Consider the following 20,187-nt stretch of genomic DNA (forward strand, 5'->3'; position numbering starts at 1 on the left):
GAGAGAGAGAGAGAGAGAGAGAGAGAGGGGGGGGGGAGAAAGAGAAAGAGAAAGAGAAAGAGAGAGGAGAAAGAGAGGGGAAAGAGTAGAGAGAGGAGAAAGAGAGAGGAGAAAGAGAGAGGAGAAAGAGAGAGAAGAAAGAGAGTGGAGAAAGAGAGAGAGAGAGAGAGAGAGAGCGAGAGAGAGAAGAAAGAGAGAGGAGAAAGAGAGAGAAGAAAGAGAGAGGAGAAAGAAAGAGAAGAAATAGAGAGGAGAAAGAGAGAGAAGAAAGAGAGAGGAGAAAGAGAGAGAGAAGCAAGAGAGGAGAAAGAAAGAGAAGAGAGAGGAGAAAGAGAAGAGAAAAATAAAATAGAGAGAAAGTGAATGAGAGAGAGAGAGAGAGAGAGAGAGAGAGAGTGGAGAGAGAGAGAGAGGAGAGAGAGAGTTTTAAATAACCTTTAATGGGTCTTTGGACCCACAACACAATAAACACAAAAACCATGGTTACACATCAATTAAAAACACAACACCGAAGTCTTCCACAGTAACTAACCCAACAGTCTCTGAATACCCCATATACTCATAAACGGATCAATGTTGGTAACCATTTTGTAACCGGCAAACTCATCCCTCAGCCTAGATGCCAACATTCCATCCAGCATTCCCACCATATCCACAGACCCCTGTCCCCGAATACTGTTCTTTCGGGTCTTCCAAATTGTTAATTTAGCTACCCCGACATAATGAAGCAAAAGAACTACAACCCTTCAACTAAACCTGTACTTTGGCCCAAATATAAACAGATGGGAAGAGAAATGTCACACCCTGATTTGTTTCACCTGTCCTCGTTGTTGTCTCCACCCCCTCCATGTGTCGCTTGTTTTCCTAGTGTATGTATCTCTGTACCAGTATATTTATCCCTGTGTTTCCTGTCTCTCTGTACCAGTGTATTTATCCCTGTGTTTCCTGTCTCTCTGTACCAGTATATTTATCCCTGTGTTTCCTGTCTCTCTGTACCAGTGTATTTATCCCTGTGTTTCCTGTCTCTCGGTACCAGTGTATTTATCTCTGTATTTCCTGTATTTCCTGTCTCTCTGTACCAGTGTATTTATCCCTGTGTTTCCTGTCTCTCGGTACCAGTGTATTTATCCCTATATTCCTGTCTCTCTGTGCCAGTGTATTTATCCCTGTGTTTCCTGTCTCTCTGTGCCAGTGTATTTATCCCTGTGTTTCCTGTATCTCTGTACCAGTGTATTTATCCCTGTGTTTCCTGTCTCTCTGTGCCAGTGTATTTATCCCTGTGTTTCCTGTCTCTCTGAGCTAGTGTATTTATCCCTGTGTTTCCTGTCTCTCTGTGCCAGTGTATTTCTCCCTGTGTTTCCTGTCTCTCTGTGCCAGTGTATTTATCCCTGTGTTTCCTGTCTCTCTGTACCAGTGTAGAGGGGTAGGGGGGAGAGAGAGCGAAGTAGGGAGAGAGAGAGAGGTAGGGGGAGAGAGAGAGAAGTAGGGGGAGAGAGAGCGGTAGGGGGACAGAGAAAGAGAGAGATAAGGAGAGAGAGGGAGAGGGAGAGAGAGGTAAGGGGAGAGAGAGAGAGAGGTAGGGGGAGAGAGAGAACGGTAGGGGGAGAGAGAGAGGGGTAGGGGAGAGAGAGAGGTAGGGGGAAAGAGAGAGAGGTAGGGAGAGAGAGAGTTAGGGGAGAGAGAGAGAGGTAGGGGGGAGAGAGAGAAGTAGGGAGGAAGAGAGGGAAGTAGGGAGAGAGAGAGAGGTAGGGAGAGAGAGAAGTAGGGGGAAAGAGAGAGAGGTAGGGAGAGAGAGAGAGGTAGGGGAGAGAGAGAGAGAGGTAGGGGGAGAGAGAGAGAATTAGGGAGAGAGAGGTAGGGGGAGTGAGAGAGGTAGGAGGACAGAGAAAGAGAGAGATAAGGAGAGAAAGGGAGAGGGAGAGAGAGGTAAAGGGAGAGAGAGGTAGAGGGACAGAGAAAGAGAGAGGGGAGAGAGAAAGAGAGAAAGCGAGAGGAAGGAGATAAGGAGCGAGAGAGAGAGAGATAAGGAGCAAGAGAGAGAGGGAGAGAGAAAGAGAGAAAGCGAGAGGAAGGAGTTAAGGAGCGAGAGAGATACAGAGAGAGTGAGAGAGAGAGAGATGTGCTTCATTGTAAGGGGACAGCATCGTAATATGCTATTAAAACACACGTTATGTTCTGTGGACCATATGTGCAAACTCAGTTTTATCCACATCTATATTTTAATATAAATATATATATATATTGATCGATATGTATACATATACATATGAGAATCCTTTAAATATGACATGCTTTCTGATTAAACTTTAGTGTCAAGAGTATTCATACCCTTGGAGAGAGGGCAGGCCCTCCTGCCTTACCCGTGATGCTCTCTAGTAAACTGCCACGCCCTCACAGTTGTGCACAGATCGACACAGAATGTAATGATGTCAAACCTGTGACTTCAGTCAGGGCTTGTTTACTTTACCTCTACTGAATATCTTCAGATCAAACACCTGCTCATCTTTTTATCGTTAGGTTATTTTGAAAATCAGACCTCAAATTCAACACCATGCAATCAACACATATTATTTCTGTTCCAGACTCTAAACAGTCATTGACAGTACACCTCTCTGATCCTGTAGCTCTTCACCACACTGTTATAGATTAGTTACATCTGTTATGTTAATAACACTGTTATAGAGGAGGTATATCTGTTACGTTTTAATAACACTGTTATAGATTAGTTACATCTGTTATGTTAATAACACTGTTATAGAGGAGTTATATTAATAACACTGTTATAGAGGAGTTATATTAATAACACTGTTATAGATTAGTTATATCTGTTATGTTAATAATTATGCATTAGGGGGCGCTATTCAAATGTTCAAATTTTGGATGAAAAACGTTCCCGTTTTAAACAAGATATTTTGTCACGGGGGGCCTCCCGGATGGCGCAGTGGTTAAGGGCGCTGTACTGCAGCGCCAGCTGTGCCATCAGAGTCCTGGGTTCGCGCCCAGGCTCTGTCGTAACCGGCCGCGACCGGGAGGTCCGTGGGGCGACGCACAATTGGCCTAGCGTCGCCCGGGTTAGGGAGGGCTTGGTCGGTAGGAGTGTCCTTGTCTCATCGTGCACCAGCGACTCCTGTGGCGGGCTGGGCGCAGTGTACGCTAGCCAAGGTGGCCAGGTGCACGGTGTTTCCTCCGGCGCATTGGTGCGGCTGGCTTCCGGGTTGGATGTGCGCTGTGTTAATAACACTGTTATAGAGAAGTTATATTCATAACACTGCTATAGAGGAGTTATATTAATAACACTGCTATAGATGAGTTATATTAATAACACTGTTATAGAGAAGTTATATTAATAACACTGCTATAGATGAGTTATATTAATAACACTGTTATAGAGAAGTTATATTAATAACACTGCTATAGAGGAGTTATATTCCACTTTCTACTGAATCCTAATCTGAAGCTAGGGGGCACTATTTTTATGTTTGGAAAAATAACGTTCCCAAAGTAAACGGCCTATTTCTCAGGACCAGATGCTAGAATATGCATATCATTGACAGATTAGGATTGAAAACACTCTAAAGTTTCCAAAACTGTCAAAATATTGTCTGTGAGTATAACAGAACTGATATTGCAGGCGATTCCTTTTCCTATCGCTTCCTCAAGGTGTCAACAGTCTTTAGACATAGCTTCAGGCTTTTATTTTCAAAAAATGAGCGAGAAAGATAACATTGCGTCATTGTATGGCCGGGTGCCAGCAGCGTTTTGCTTGGCGCAACAGAGTTTGGGCAGCCATTGTCTTTCCCTCTCCTAATGATAAAGACAGGTGCGGTTGATATATAATCATATTTATATTTATATTTTAAAAACAACCTGAGGATTGATTATAAAAAACGTTTGACATGTTTCTGTGGACATTACGGATACTATTTGGAATTTTCGTCTGCGTTGTTTTGACCACTCTTTCCTGTGGATTTCTGAACATAACGCGGCAAACAAATGGAGGTATTTTGGATATAAAAATTATCTTTATGGAACAAAAGGAACATTTATTGTGTAACTGGGAGTCTTGTGAGTGAAAACATCTGAACATCATCAAAGGTAAACAATTAATTTGATTGCTTTTCTGATTTTCGTGATCAAGCTACTTGATGCTAGGTGTACATAATGTTTTGTCGTGCGATCAATAAACTTAAACAAATCGCTTGGATTGCTTTCGCTGTAAAGCATATTTTCAAAATCGGACACGACAGGTGGATTAACAAAGGCCTAAACTGTGTTTTGCTATATTGCACTTGTGATTATATGAATACAAATATTTGTAGTAATTTTATTTAAATGTTCAGAGGTTGTTGATGACAATTATCCCGCTAAAGGGATGGGTAGCGTCAAGAAGTTAAGGACCAGTGGGTGATGGAGGCCGGCCGTTAGACATCTGTTCTGTTTCCACACCAGAGGAGAGAGGAAAGGAGAGGAGAGAGGGAGAAGAGCGAGAGAGATAAAAAGGAAAGAAAGAAAGAAAGTGAATGAGAGAGGGAGGAAGAGATGGGGAGTGCAAGAGGAGGAGGAGAGAGAGAAGAGAAAGTAAGTGAGGAAAGGTATATGCATACAAGGTTCAGTTTACTGCTACCCTCCACTAAAGGCCCCATACTAGGTTCAGTTTACTGCTACCCTCCACTAAAGGCCCCATACTAGGTTCAGTTTACTGCTACCCTCCACTAATGGCCCCATACTAGGTTCAGTTTACTGCTACCCTCCACTAATGGCCCCATACTAGGTTCAGTTTACTGCTACCCTCCACTAATGGCCCCATACTAGGTTCAGTTTACTGCTACCCTCCACTAAAGGCCCCATGCTAGGTTCAGTTAACTGCTACCCTCCACTAAAGGCCCCATACTAGGTTCAGTTTACTGCTACCCTCTACTAAAGACCCCATACTAGGTTCAGTTTACTGCTACCCTCTACTAAAGGTGCGCATAACGATGGTGACAGGTGTGCGTAATGAATGCAGTCTGGCACCCTCTAGTGCCAGAGAGGGAGTGCGGGAGCAGACAGTACCCACCCCTCTAAGGATGCCAGACGAAGTCCCACCTGGGCGAGCCTGATGGGCCGGCCGAGGCATGGGCACTGGACAATCCAGCTGGGTCGTAGAGGCTCGACAAACCGGCACAGGCATAGGAGCTTGGCGAGCCAGCTCAGGCATGGGAGCCTCACGATCCAGCTGATGTGTGAAAGCCCGATGATCACGCTGAGGCGTGGGAGCCTGACGAACCAGCTGAGGCATGGGAGCCTGATGGGCCGGCTGAAGCATGACGTGGGGTGGGCACCTGCCGAGCCCACTGAGGCAAGACGACCTCTCGAGCCAGCTAAGGCGTGGAAGCCCGACAAGCTAGCTGAGGCACCCCCGGTTCCCCCGGCGATTGCACCCGGACTCGATGTCACCAACCAAAACTCCCTGATGATTCTTTTAGTGGTGTCAGCATTCTGTATTAACGCTGGAGATGAGAAGCAGGAACAGGGAGTGAACATTTAATTAACGGACATGGAACAGGACAGGACAGCGTCAGGACAGGAACACACAACAACATTAATACTGACACAGGGATCGAAACAAAGAAACAGACAGATATCGGAGGGGCAATCAACAAGTAATGAAGTCCAGGTGAGTCCAATGATGCGCTGCTGCACGTGATGACCAGTGATGACCAGTGATGAAGCGCAGGTGCGCGTAACGATGGTGACAGGTGTGCGTAACGATGGTGACAGGTGTGCGTAATGAAGGCAGTCTGGCGCCCTCGAGCACCAGAAAAGGAGAGCGGGAGCAGGCTTGACAGGGGGGAAGAACACAGAGATCCTTGATGAAAACCTGCCCCAGAGCGCTGAGGACCTTAGACTGGGGCAAAGGTGCCCCTTCCAACAGGACAACGACACTAAGCACACAGCCAAGATAACGCAGGAGTGTCTTCGGGACAAGTCTCTGAATGTCCTTTAGTGGCCTAGCCAAATCCTGGACTTTAACCCGATCGAACATCTCTGTAGAGACCTGAAAATAGCTGTGCAGCAACGCTCCCCATCCAACCTCACAGAGCATGAGAGCATCTGTATAGAAGAATGATGGGAGAAACTCCCGAAATACCGTTGTGGCAAGCTTGTAGCGTCATAACCAAGATGACTCACTGCTGAACTGAGTACTGAGTAAAGGCTCTGAATAATTTCAGCTTTTATTGTTTAAACATTTCTAACAACCTGTTTTCACTTTGTCATTATTGGGGTATTGTGTGTAGATTGCTGGGTATGTCTTGTTTATTCAATCAATTTTAGAATAAGGCCATAACGTAATAAAATGAGGAAAAGGTCAAGGGGTCTGAATACTTTCCGAAGGCACTGTGTCTGTCTGTAGGTGAAGTTCCCTTCACAGGCAAGAGGCTGAAGCGTTTTCATGTGTTCCAGAGTGATGTAATGAAACACCATAGCATACTTTCACTTTAATGAGTTTAACATGACATGACACTTTCCGTCGCAGTCTCTTTCGTTTGTCAGATCTATTTGCTCTGTTCCCAGTTTGATGGGAAGGACATTAACATGTTACAGTAGCTTGTATCACCGACACATTTAAACTTTCATGACCCTCATGTCTGTAATTATTCCAGTTACTTACTTGCAACAGAGAACACAGTACATATTAATGCAGGTAAGAAACTGACTGTCTTTCAGCTAACAGAAGAAGTCTAATAATGTCAAGATTGTCAAATACAGTCTGACAATCCATCTCCATCTCTCTGTGAAGCATTTACCACATTGCTCAGTGTTAGCAATAAAATTGGCATTTACTCCTGCTGAAGGGAGAGAGAAAAGAGAGAGTGATGGATTCAAAGAATTTTAAACAAAGTAAGACTCAGAAGGCATCTGAATCCGATAAGGGAGATGAATGTCCAGAAAAGAGCAAACAGCTGCTAGATATAGTGTTTGAAGTGTCTTTGTGTCAGTGCCATCATGCCATGGCCTTTGAGGTTATAAAGAAGTTATCAGCCATTCAGGGCAGACCAGGACAGAGGGGCTGGTCAGCCTGATCCCTCCCCTGCCTTGAGGCCCTATCTCTGGGTAGACTCACAGGGATTTGGCCTTTGGCTGAAGGTCCTGGGGTGAGGAACCCACCGGCTGATTGCTTTTAAATGGCAAAGCTCCCATCTGTCTGTCTGACAGAAAGAAAATTCCTTTATGGATCTGCCTTCCCAAGGGAGAGATAACGGGCATAATGCCGATGGAAGGTTTTCACAGACTCTGTGACCCACTGGCTCGGCTCCAACACAATAGAAGAGAAGGAAGTTAGAAGAAGTTAAAGAGAAAGAGAGAGTGAGATAGTTGTCTTAAACTGTGACAGGATTACTTTAGTTCAGGTCAACATGCCTTACAACAACACCTTTAGTGACTACTTCAGAAAGCTACACAACACCTTCCCTCTCAAAGACAGCTAGTCTTCTATTTTCTCTACTCTAAAAAGCTTCTAAAGACATTTCATCTCTCGCAGACGGAACAAGCGTCTCATGTTTTCTGTTGCAGACAGCATGTTTTTTCCCTTCTCAGAAAGATCAGCCAGGTCACTTTAAATTCATGGCGACGTTCAACGTTCATCTAGGTCCCCGGGACATCGGGGATGCCTTCAAAACCATCCACTTGGGGCAACAGTGAGAGTTATTATGATCAACACACACGGCTTACTAGGGTGCTGTGGACATGGATGGCAGATGGGCATAAGAGCTACGGCTCTGACGGTTGAGTGTTCCATTTTTAACCCTATCCCAAACCTCCCGAACCTTAACCCTTACCTTAACCATTCAGGACAAACATTGAATACTGAAGTAAAACCGTGTCAAACCATGAAATCTTGTTGAGAAAGACATCTTCCCCATGTTTTCTATTCAGCCTATTCCACACTCAGATCTTAGTGTCATACACAGAAACACTTTCCTGGGTTTTCTATTCAACATGTCCTCTTACCAGTTATGGTTCTAGTTTGTATGGCTCCCTGGGCGAACCCCCCCTTCAGCACACCCCCCGCCAACACACAAAAAAAAACATTCTGCACTAACACATTTTTATTCAGACATTTGGAACAACACAAATAAATAATCATACAATTTGAAAGTATATATATATATATATATATAAACATATATACAAAAATAAGACTCATAAATATCAAAAAGAAGTAACAAAGTCAAACAGAAATATATTTGTGTTGATTTGACACTCGAGCATCAATACATTATCCATCCCCCAACACCGTCAACTAAGAGTCAAGACTACATTACCCATCCCCCAACACTGTCAACTAAGAGTCAAGACTAAACCAATTCACCTTGCTGGTGTGCAGACTGGTTTTATGTTATTCTTAACGATTTAGCCCCCCCCGCCTCCCCATCTCATACTTCTGGGTGGGAGACCTTCCCAGGCAGTAGCCTGCCTAGCTCACAAGCTAGAATCAGGGCGCCCATAACTAACAAGGTTAATTGACCCACAGTCCCACAAGGTGACATGATATCATTGATGTGACGTGCAAATGAGCGATAGAAAACCGATCTGGCAAATGCCACCATTCCGATTTCTTTTCGTGTGGGCGCCCCGTGCCGCCCCCGGCAAGATGCCGCCCTGGGCAGCGGCCCATGTCGCCTATACCTAAATCCACCACTGCCTCTTTCAGTGGCTGATTCAACATGTCATCCTTCAGTGGCTGATTCAAGAAGTCCTCCTTCAGTGGCTGATTCAACATGTCATCCTTCAGTGGCTGATTCAACATGTCATCCTTCAGTGGCTGATTCAACATGTCATCCTTCAGCGGCTGATTCAACATGTCATCCTTCAGTGGCTGATTCAACATGTCATCCTTCAGTGGCTGATTCAACATGTCATCCTTCAGTGGCTGATTCAACATGTCATCCTTCAGTGGCTGATTCAACATGTCATCCTTCAGTGGCTAAATATCTCTTACACCTTATAATGAAATCTCAGTGCTATGCATGTCCCCCTCCGGCTATACTCTAGTCCCCAGAGATGACAAATAGAATAGTTCTGAAAGCTGTGTTATCTTTTAGCTCTCTTTCTCTCGTTCCCACTCTCTCCCCTATCCCCCTGCCCTCCCTCTCTCCCTCTCTCCCTCTCTCTATCCCTTTCTCCACCTCTCTGTCTCACGGAAAGCAGTACCAGTGCAACAAGTCTGTAACCAACAGGACCCTGAACAGCTTCTACCTCTAAGCCATTATACTGCTAAACAAGACTGCTAAATAGTTAATCAAATGGCTACCTGGACTACCTGCGTTGACCCTTAATTTTTACTAATTCTCTTGCACTGACTCCATGCACAGACATTGGACTCTACTCACACATACTTACACTGACACCCCAACACACACACATACGTTCATTATCACCACTGCTGCTACTGTCACTTTACCACTACCAACAGTATACAGTACAGGTCAAAAGTTTGGACACATCTATTCATTCAATGTTTTTATTTTATTTATTTTTTTACATTTTCTACATTGTAGAATATTAGTGAAGATATCAAAACTATGAAATGACACATAAGCAATCATGAAGTAAACAAAAAAGTGTTAAACAAATAAATATAGATTTTAGATTTTAGATTCTTCAAAGTAGTCCCACTTTGTTTTGATGACAGCTTTGCACATGCTTGACGTTCTCTCAACTAGCTTCACGAGGTAGTCACCTGGAATGCATTTCAATTAACAGGTGTGCCTTGTTAAAAGTTCATTTGTGGAATTTATTTAAATCTTAATGTGAGCCAGCCAGTTGTGTTGTGACAAGGTGGGCTTGGTATAGAGAAGATAGCCCTAAGTCCATATTATGTCAGGAACAACTCAAATAAGCAAAGAAAAAAGACAGTCCATCATTACTTTAAGACATGAAATCCGGAACTTTTCAAGAACTTTGAAAGGTTCTTCAAGTGCAGTCGCAAAAAATTATCAAGCGCCATTATGAAACTGTCTCTCATGAGGACCACCACTGGAAAGGAAGACCCAGAGTTACCTGTCTCTCATGAGGACCGCCACTGGAAAGGAAGACCCAGAGTTACCTGTCTCTCATGAGGACCGCCACTGGAAAGGAAAACCCAGAATTATCTCTGTTGCAGAGGATAAATTCATTAAAGTTACCAGCCTCAGAAATTGCAGCCCAAATAAATGCTTCACAAAGTTCAAGTAACAGACACATCTCAACATTAACTGTTCAGAGACTGCTTGATTCAGGCCTTCATGGTCAAATTGCTGCAAAGAAACCACTACTAAAGGACATCAATAAGAAGAAGAGACTTGCTTGGGCCAAGAAACACGAGCAATTGACATTAGACGGGTGGAAATCTGTCCTTTGATCTGATGAGTCCAAATTAGAGATTTTTTGTTCAAACTCCTGTGTCTTTGTGAGACACAGAGTTGGTGAATGGATGATCGCTGCATGTGTGGTTAACCTTGGAGAGAGGTGTAGCAGATACGAAGTGTCATCGCATTTGGAGTTTTATCTGAAAGGGACAAGGAGGATTTTTTACAGCCAAGACCAGGAGGTGAAAAACTGTTATATACTAGTATTATGAAGATAGTGTTATAAAGACAGTGTTGTGAAGATGGTGTTATTAAGATAGTGTTATTAAGATAGTGTTGTGAAGACAGTGTTGTGAAGATGGTGTTATTAAGATAGTGTTGTGAAGATAGTGTTATTAAGATAGTGTTGTGAAGACAGTGTTGTGAAGATGGTGTTATTAAGATAGTGTTGTGAAGATAGTGTTATTAAGATAGTGTTGTGCAGATAGTGTTGTGAAGATAGTGTTATTAAGATAGTGTTATTAAGATAGTGTTGTGAAGATATTGTTATTAAGATAGTGTTGTGAAGATAGTGTTATAAAGATAGTGTTGTGAAGATAGTGTTATTAAGATAGTGTTATTAAGATAGTGTTGTGAAGATAGTGTTATTAAGATAGTGTTATTAAGATAGTGTTATAAAGATAGCGTTATTAAAAAGATAATGTCATGAAGACAGTGCTATGAAGGCAGTTTTATTAAAGCTTCTTTGGGATAAAGGGGCAGTATTTTCACATCCGGATGAAAAACATGCCCAAATTAAACTGCCTGTCACTCAGGCCCAGAAGCTAGGATATGGATAGAACACTAGAGTTTAGATTTAGATAGAACACTCTAAAGTTTCTAAAGCTGTTAAAATTATGTCTGTGAGTATAACAGAACTGATATGGCAGGCTAAACCCTGAGGACAAACCACCCCCCCACCAAAAAAAAAGAAAAATCACTTTACCACTGTTTTCAAAGGCTAGTACTATAATTAGAAGCCCAAGTTCTCCCAAATTGCAGTTCATAGGGCTTCCACTGGATGTCAACAGTCTTTAGAAAGAGTTTCAGGCTGGTTTTTGGAAAAATGACCAAGAAATTGTAGTTTTTCTAGGTGGCTCCCATTTTGGCTGTAGTGTTTCCAAGCACATCAAGGAAAGCGCGTTCTTTCTTATTTTTCTCCGGTAATGAACATACTATTCTCCGTCTTAAATTGTATCGTTTCTTTGCGTATTAGGATACCTAAGGTTTGATTATAAACGTTGTTTGACTTGTTTGGAAAAGTTTATTGGTAACGTTTGGGATTCGTTTTGTATGCATTTTGATGGAGGGAAACTGGGTGGATTATTGACTGAAGCTCGCCAGCTTCAGTTTTTATGGATATAAAGAAGGACATTATCGAACAAAAGGACCATTTGTAATGTAACTGGGACCTTTTGGAGTGCCAACAGAAGAAGATCTTCAAAGGTAAGGCACATATTACATTGCTATTTCTGACTTTCGTGTCGCAACTCCCTGGTTGAAAATTATTTGTTATGCATTTGTGTGCTGGGCGCCTTCCTCAGATAATCGCATGGTTTGCTTTCGCCGTAAAGCCTTTTTGAAATCTGACATGGCGGCTGGATTATCAACAAGTTAAGCTTTATTTTAAAGTATTGCACTTGTGATTTCATGAAAGTTTAATATTTATAGTCATTTAATTTGAATTTGCCGCTCTGCCATTTCAATGGATGTTGTCGAGGTGTCCCGCTAGCGGCACGCCTATCCCAAACAGGTTTTTAAGACAGTGTTATTAAAATTCTGCTATAAAATTCTTATATCTGAATTTACATTTGTAGTTTTTGTAAGGATGTATATTGACCATGTTTCTAGCAGTGCAAATGTACTGCTACAAGACAAAATGATTCAACTGGTAAAAAATACTTTCACTCAGTATACCTCTGAAAAACATGAAACTTTGAGGTAATACGAGGTTTTGAGCATTTTAGTCATGTTAAATATGATCTGACATTGTTGCTTAATCTTTTGTCATGCGTCAAGATATTTTGAGCTGATGAGAAGAGAGTGAAGCATTTAGGTCGCCTGTGCTAAACAATGTATTCAGTACTATTCCTAGCATTGTTACAGAGCTGAAGATGCGAGGCCCGGTTGAATGTGATGTTAGGCCCTAGACAGAAAACTTTTTTTTAGATTAGAGGTATACTTTCTACAGCACCTTTGGCTTCTCTTAGTGCTAATCTACCATCTACACCCGTTAGCCTATTAATAGCCTGTTAGCCTTTCCCCTGGATCCCTCACCTGCAGTCACAGGGTATTCACCCTCACAACCCAACCACACCACAACCACAGCACAGCACAGCACGACATAGCACAGCACAACACGACACAGCACACCACAACACACCACAACACAACACAGCACGACACAGCACAGCACAACACAACACAACACGACACAGCACAACACAACACAACACAGCACACCACAACACACCACAACACAACACGACACAACACAACACAACACAGCACAACACGACACGACACAGCACAACACGACACGACACAGCACAACACAGCACGACACAGCACAACACAACACGACACAGCACAACACGACACAGCACAACACAACACAACACAACACAACACGACACAACACAACACAACACAACACAACACAACACAGCACAACACAACACAGCACAACACAACACAGCACAACACAACACAGCACAACACAACACAGCACAGCACAACACGACACAGCACAACACGACACAGCACAACACAACACAGCACAACACAATACAGCACAACACAACACAACACGACACAGCACAACACAGCACAACACAACACAGCACAACACAACACAACACAACACAGCCCAACACAACACAACACGACACAGCACAACATGACACAGCACACAACAACACAAAACAACACAACACAACACAGCACAACACAACACAACACGACACAGCACAACACAACACAGCACACCACAACACACCACAACACAACACAACACAACACAGCACAACCAAGCTGCATCTGAAATGGCATACTATTCCCTAAATGATGTTAGGACAGAGAAAACATACAGTACTGTGTACGTTAACGTTCTGGTATGACTAGACATATTCAAAGTCTAGACAGTGACCTTGTCAGCTGTGCGCCTGTGTGACCGCTCACCCGTCTACCTGTCTGTCAGCTAGCCTTGCTAAAAGGCCAAACCAATCTGCCAGACACCCCAGGGAAAGAGAGGGGGAGCAGAAACAACAAGTGGGAGAAAAGGGAGAGAGGGAAATGTCTGTGTGTCTTCCCATCCTCCAGCCCATCCCATTTTCTGTCTGTCGGCTAGCCTTGGTAAAAGGATGGACCCATCTGCCAGACACCCCCCGAAAAATGATGTTTTTACATGGACAAATACAGTGAAATGTTTAACTTGCAGATTCTACCCAACAGTGCAGTAATCAATATCAAAATAGTAGAACTAATAATATGTATTGTGTAATAAAGAAAACATGAGACATAAGAGAGGAAGCTGTATACAGGGTCAGTGCCAATACCACATGTACAATGTGCAGGGATACTGGAGTATTGAGGTAGAAATCTACATGTAGGTGGGAGATTAGGAGAAAGTCACTGGTAGCAGGATGAATAATAAGAAAAATAAGAATAATACCGTTTTCCCCAATTGTTTACACATTAAAACTGTCAGATGAGGCACAATGACCCAAACCTGTAACTCATTTAGGAGAACCAGACACCAAATCTGCAATTCTATAACAAACATTTGGCTAAACACAGCACACAATTTTCTACCTTTGGCACAACCTTCGTAACTAAAATCTCTTGTGTGAAAATGAAAAGCAACACTGTTCAACAAGCTAAACTCAATTACTAATAGATCACTTTCACTCTTCACATGTGCAAACACTATTTGTGTAAATCTTCACTGCTATCAAACCTTTGGTGTGGATAAAACGGCTACAGGTGAGTACTCCTGTGTTTAGAGAGCAATCGACGCAACCTTACAGAGAGGTGTGAAGGGGGACGGGCAGGGGGAGGTAGAGGTGGAGGAAGACCAAGACCACGAAGAGTAATCTCTGATGAAATTGGGGCGACTGTGGTAGATCATGTGGTCAACCATGGTTTGACCTTGAGAGAGGCTGGGCAGAGAGTGCAGCCCAATCTGATCCGCTTCATCGTGGCATCCATTATCCGGACGTTCCAAAATAAGAATAAGTATGTACTGCAGACATTGGACTTATCTACCACATTTACTACTTCAGTGCTGTTTTACGGGCACCTAACCAACTGTGCTATTGTGCGTTTTTTTAAAGTTATTTGTAACTTATTTTGTACATAACGTTTCTGTCACTGTCTCTTATGACCGAAAAGAGCTTCTGGACATCAGAACAGCGATTACTCACCCCGTACTGGATGAAGATATGTTCTTTAACGAGTCGGATGCAAAGGATTTACTTCAAACACAGGACAAGGCCCAAGTCCCAGTCATTCGCATGAAGAAGAGACAGACATATAGGGGTCGTAGGTCGGGGTGCCTTGTAAAAATCTGACGGTGAGTGGGTAACGCGCCTCTACCATCAGTCCTATCAGCCAACGTACAATCATTGATTAATAAACTGGATGAGCTCCGATCAAGACTATCCTACCAACGGGACATTAAAAACTGTGAAATATTATGTTTCACCGAGTTGTGGTTGAACGACAACATAGATAACATACAGCTGGCTGGGTTTTCCGTGCATCGGCAAGACAGAACAGCTGCCTCCGGTAAGACAAGGGGTGGTGGTCTGTGTCTATTTGTCAATAACAGCTGGTGCATGAAATCTAATATAAATAAAGTCTTGACGTTTTGCTCGCCTGAGGTACCGGTACCCCCTGTATATAGCCTTGTCACTGTTATTTTATTGTTGATCTTTAACCTGTTAAGCCTATAGGGGCGCTATTTCATTATTGGATAAAAAAACATGCCCGTTTTAAGCGCAATATTTTGTCACAAAAAGATGCTCGACTATGCATAGAATTGACAGCTTTGGAAAGAACACAGTCTAACGTTTCCAAAACTGCAAAGATTTTATCTGTGAGTGCCACAGAACTCATTCTACAGGCGAAACCAAGATGAAACGTCTAACAGGAAATGAGCAGAATCTCTGAAGCTCTGTTTTCAAATGTCTCCTTATATGTCTGTGAATGCAGCAGGAACGACCATGTGCTTTCTGTGGTTTCTTCAAGATGTCTGCAGCATTGTGACGTATTTGTAGGCATATCATTGGAAGATTGGCCATAAGAGACCACATTTTCCAGGGGTCCGCCCGGTGGCCTTTATCTAAATTTGTGCGTAATCTCCAGTTGCGGTCATTTTGTCCTGGGATTCAGAACGAAACGCACACTTCCACGAAGGATATATCATCGAAGAGATATGTGAAAAACACCTTGAGGATTGGTTCTAAACAACGTTTGCCATGTTTCAGTCGATATTATGGCGTTAATTTGGAAAAAAGTTTGGCGTAATTGATGACTGGATTTTCGTTTTTTTTTGGTAGCCAAACGTGACGTACCAAACGGAGCAATTTCTCCTAAACAAATAATCTTTCAGGAAAAACTGAACATTAGCTATCTAACAGAGTCTCCTCATTGAAAACATCTGAAGTTCTTCAAAGGTAAATGATTATTTGAATGCTTTTCTGGTTTTTGTGAAAGTGTTGCCTGCTAAATGCTAACGATAATGCTAACGCTAAATGCTACGCTAGCTAGCTACTGTTACACAAATGATTGTGTTCCTATGGTTGAGAAGCATATTTTGAAAATCTGAGATGACAGTGTTGTTAACAAAAGGCTAAGCTTGAGAGCTAGCATATTTATTTCATTTCATTTGCGATTTTCATGAATAGTTAACGTTGCGTAATGGTAATGAGCTTGAGTCTGTATTCACGATACCGGATCCGGGATGGGTAGATCAGAGAGGTTAATTATTTGTTATGTTTATATTTTCTTATTTTTTTTCATTTGTATGTATTTATTGTTTAGTACATACTTTCTTAAAACGTGTTTTCTTAAACCTGCATTTTTGATTAAGTAAGCATTTCACTGTAAGGTCTACCTACACCTGTTGTATTCGGCTCATGTGACAAATACTATTTGATTTGATTTGATTTAGTACATCGTAAAGCACAGTAAAAACTGTAGATTCCAAAGTAAATGTTTATTGTATGTATGTGTGAAATTGGGAGCTATACTACTTCGTAATATGTATAACTTGTATGCAGTATTACTGTAGTGTAATGTACAACTGAAAGACGACCACCACGTTCTGGTAGAACGCATCTATTTACAGATGAACAGGAGGCTGCCATTGTGCAAATGGTAGTTGAAAATTATGCATTAAGACTGCGGGAAATCCAACAACAGATTACTGAAAACCCTGCCATCTTCCATAACATCAGAGTGAGCTTATCAACCCTAGCCTACATCCTTAAGAAACACCATCTCCGGATGAAGCAACTCTACAGAGTCCCATTTGAAAGGAATTCCCAAAGAGTGAAGGATAAACGTTACGAGTATGTGCACATAAGTAATGTAATAATATTACAAACATTAGAGACTCATTGAAATGTTAGAGACTCACTGACGTTGCAATTACAATATTTACTGTCACCATATGTGCAGCTATGAGACACAATGGGATCCTCCACCGCCAAGCCACCCTTGGACCATACAACACTGCCCATCTCCTTCATTTCCTGAACACCTTACATCTGTTACAGCCAGAATAGAGAGGGACAGGTGATCCTGAGCAGAGAGGTCCAGGTGATCCTGAGCAGAGAGGTCCAGGTGATCCTGAGCAGAGAGGTCCAGGTGATCCTGAGCAGAGAGGTCCAGGTGATCCTGAGCAGAGAGGGCCAGGTGATCCTGAGCAAAGAGGGCCAGGTGATCCTGAGCAGAGAGGTCCAGGTGATCCTGAGCAGAGAGGGCCAGGTGATCCTGAGCAGAGAGGGCCAGGTGATCCTGAGCAGAGAGGGCCAGGTGATCCTGAGCAGCAAATGTTCTAATTTGGGACAATGTGACTTTCCATCTGGCTGCTTAGGCCTGCAACTGGTTCTATGACCATCCCAGGTTTACAATTCTCTATCTCCCACCATATTCCCCATTTTTCAGCATGGCGGTGGTGTATGATCACAAACCCCATGAACGGATGGCCCTTGTCCAGGCCTGTGGTGACATTCAAGAGTCCTGTCAGGGGTGAATGCGTCATGCCAGAAGATATTTCTCTCCTGGCCAAGGTGAAAATCGCCTGTGATGTTGATGAAAATCTGTGGCTGGACCAAAACAACAGATAGATTCTGTTTTTGTAAATTAGTGTTTTTTTCTTGACTTATGATTTTACTGTATTTTGATAGTTTATTTATCTATTCAGTACAATTGATCTAAAATACAGTACAGTACCACAAATAGGCCTATGTTTCTTCCTTTGCATATGCAAAGTGTATTTACTGTACGTTTGCATTTTTTCATGTTGAAATATGTTGAAATATACAATAGTCATGTTGAAATATACAACTTACATTGTTCAATGTTTGAGTACAATCAAACAATATACAGTATAACAACAAATTCTTAGTCTTTACACTGAAATATGTTCTGATAGTACTATTTTGAATATGTCACATTAGTGTGATCTCAGTTGTCACTAAGTTAGATTCATTTGATGTGTGCCTCATTAGTATGATGGGTTTCATTTTGAGCGGGGAGTACATGATTTTGATTGCTGTGTTTCATTTTGCCTGTGGGGTTTGGGGAAATTGGCTAAATGTTTTGTGTTTTATTTTTATAGTTTTGAGTACCTGAGATTAAGTTTCAGCAAACGAGTGTTAACAATTGGGAAAAACTGTACTAACATGGCAGCAGCAAAAGTGGTGTAGCTAAGTGTTAGTGTCAGTGTGTGTGTGTGTGTGTGTGTGTGTGTGTGTGTGTGTGTGTGTGTGTGTGTGTGTGTGTGTGTGTGTGTGTGTGTGTGTGTGTGTGTGTGTGTGTGTGTGTGTGTGTGTGTGTGTGTGTGTGTGTGTGTGTGTGTGTGTGCGTGAGTGTGAGTGTGCGTGCGTGCGTGCGTGTGTGCAACAGTGTCAGTGTAGGTGTGATATGCGGATATACATGTAAACAATGCTTAACAATGTGACTGGTATCAGGAATACATAAATACTTATTGTACTTACTATTGTAAAATACTAGTGCTATTGTACTGCAGTAAAATACTAGTGGTAATATACGAGCGGTAAAATACTAGTAGTAATGTACTGTGGTAAAATACTGTGGTAATATATTGTGGTATATTGGTGGTAATATACTGTGGCAATATACTAGTGGTAATATAATAGCTTATAATATACTAGCTGTAATATACTGGTTGTAATATACTGTGGTAATATACTGTGGTGATATTATGTGGTAATATACTAGTGATAATATACTGTGGTAATATACTAGTGATAATATGCTGTGGTAATATATTAGTGGTAATATACTAGTGGAAATATGCAAGTGGTAATATACTAGTGATAATATACTGTGGAATATACTAGAGATAATATACTGTGGTAATATACTAGAGATAATATACTGTGGTAATATACTAGTGATAATATACTGTGGTAATATACTAGTGATAATATACTGTGGTAATATACTAGTGATAATATACTGTGGTAATATACTAGTGATAATATACTGTGGTAATATACAAGTGATAATATACTGTGGTAAGATACTAGTGATAGTATACTGTGGTATTATATTAGTGGCAATATACTAGTGGAAATATGCAAGTGGTAATATACTAGTGATAATATACTGTGGTAATACTATGTGGTAATATACTAGTGTTAATATACTGTGGTAATGCACTATTTGGTAATATACTAGTGGTAAAAAACTAGTGGTAGTTTATTAGTGGTAATACAGTATACTGCGGTAATATACTAGTGATAATATACTGTGGTAATATACTAGTGATAATATGCTGTGGTAATATACTAGTGATAATATACTGTGGTAATATACTAGTGATAATATACTGTGGTAAGATACTAGTGATAGTATACTGTGGTATTATATTAGTGGTAATATACTAGTGGAAATATGCAAGTGGTAATATACTAGTGATAATATACTGTGGTAAAATACTAGTGATAATATACTGTGGTAATACTGTGTGGTAATATACTAGTGTTAATATACTGTGGTAATGCACTATTTGGTAATATACTAGTGGTAAAATACTAGTGGTAGTTTATTAGTGGTAATACAGTATACTGCGGTAATATACTAGTGACAATATACTGTGGTAATATACTAGTGATAATATGCTGTGGTAATATACTAGTGATAATATGCTGTGGTAATATACTAGTGATAATATACTGTGGTAATATACTAGTGATAATATACTGCGGTAATATACTAGTGATAATATATTGTGGTAATATACTAATGATAATATACTGTGGTAATATACTAGTGATAGTATACTGTGGTAATATATTAGTGGTAATATACTAGTGGAAATATGCAAGTGGTAATATACTAGTGATAATATACTGTGGTAATATACTAGCTGTAATATACTGGTTGTAATATACTGTGGTAATATTATGTGGTAATATACTAGTGATAATATACTGTGGTAATATACTAGTGATAATATACTGTGGTAATATACTAGTGATAATATACTGTGGTAATATACTAGAGATAATATACTAGTGATAATATACTGTGGTAATATACTAGTGATAGTATACTGTGG

This window comes from Oncorhynchus clarkii, chromosome 31 (assembly GCF_045791955.1).
Source record: "Oncorhynchus clarkii lewisi isolate Uvic-CL-2024 chromosome 31, UVic_Ocla_1.0, whole genome shotgun sequence".
Classification (NCBI taxonomy): domain Eukaryota; kingdom Metazoa; phylum Chordata; class Actinopteri; order Salmoniformes; family Salmonidae; genus Oncorhynchus; species Oncorhynchus clarkii.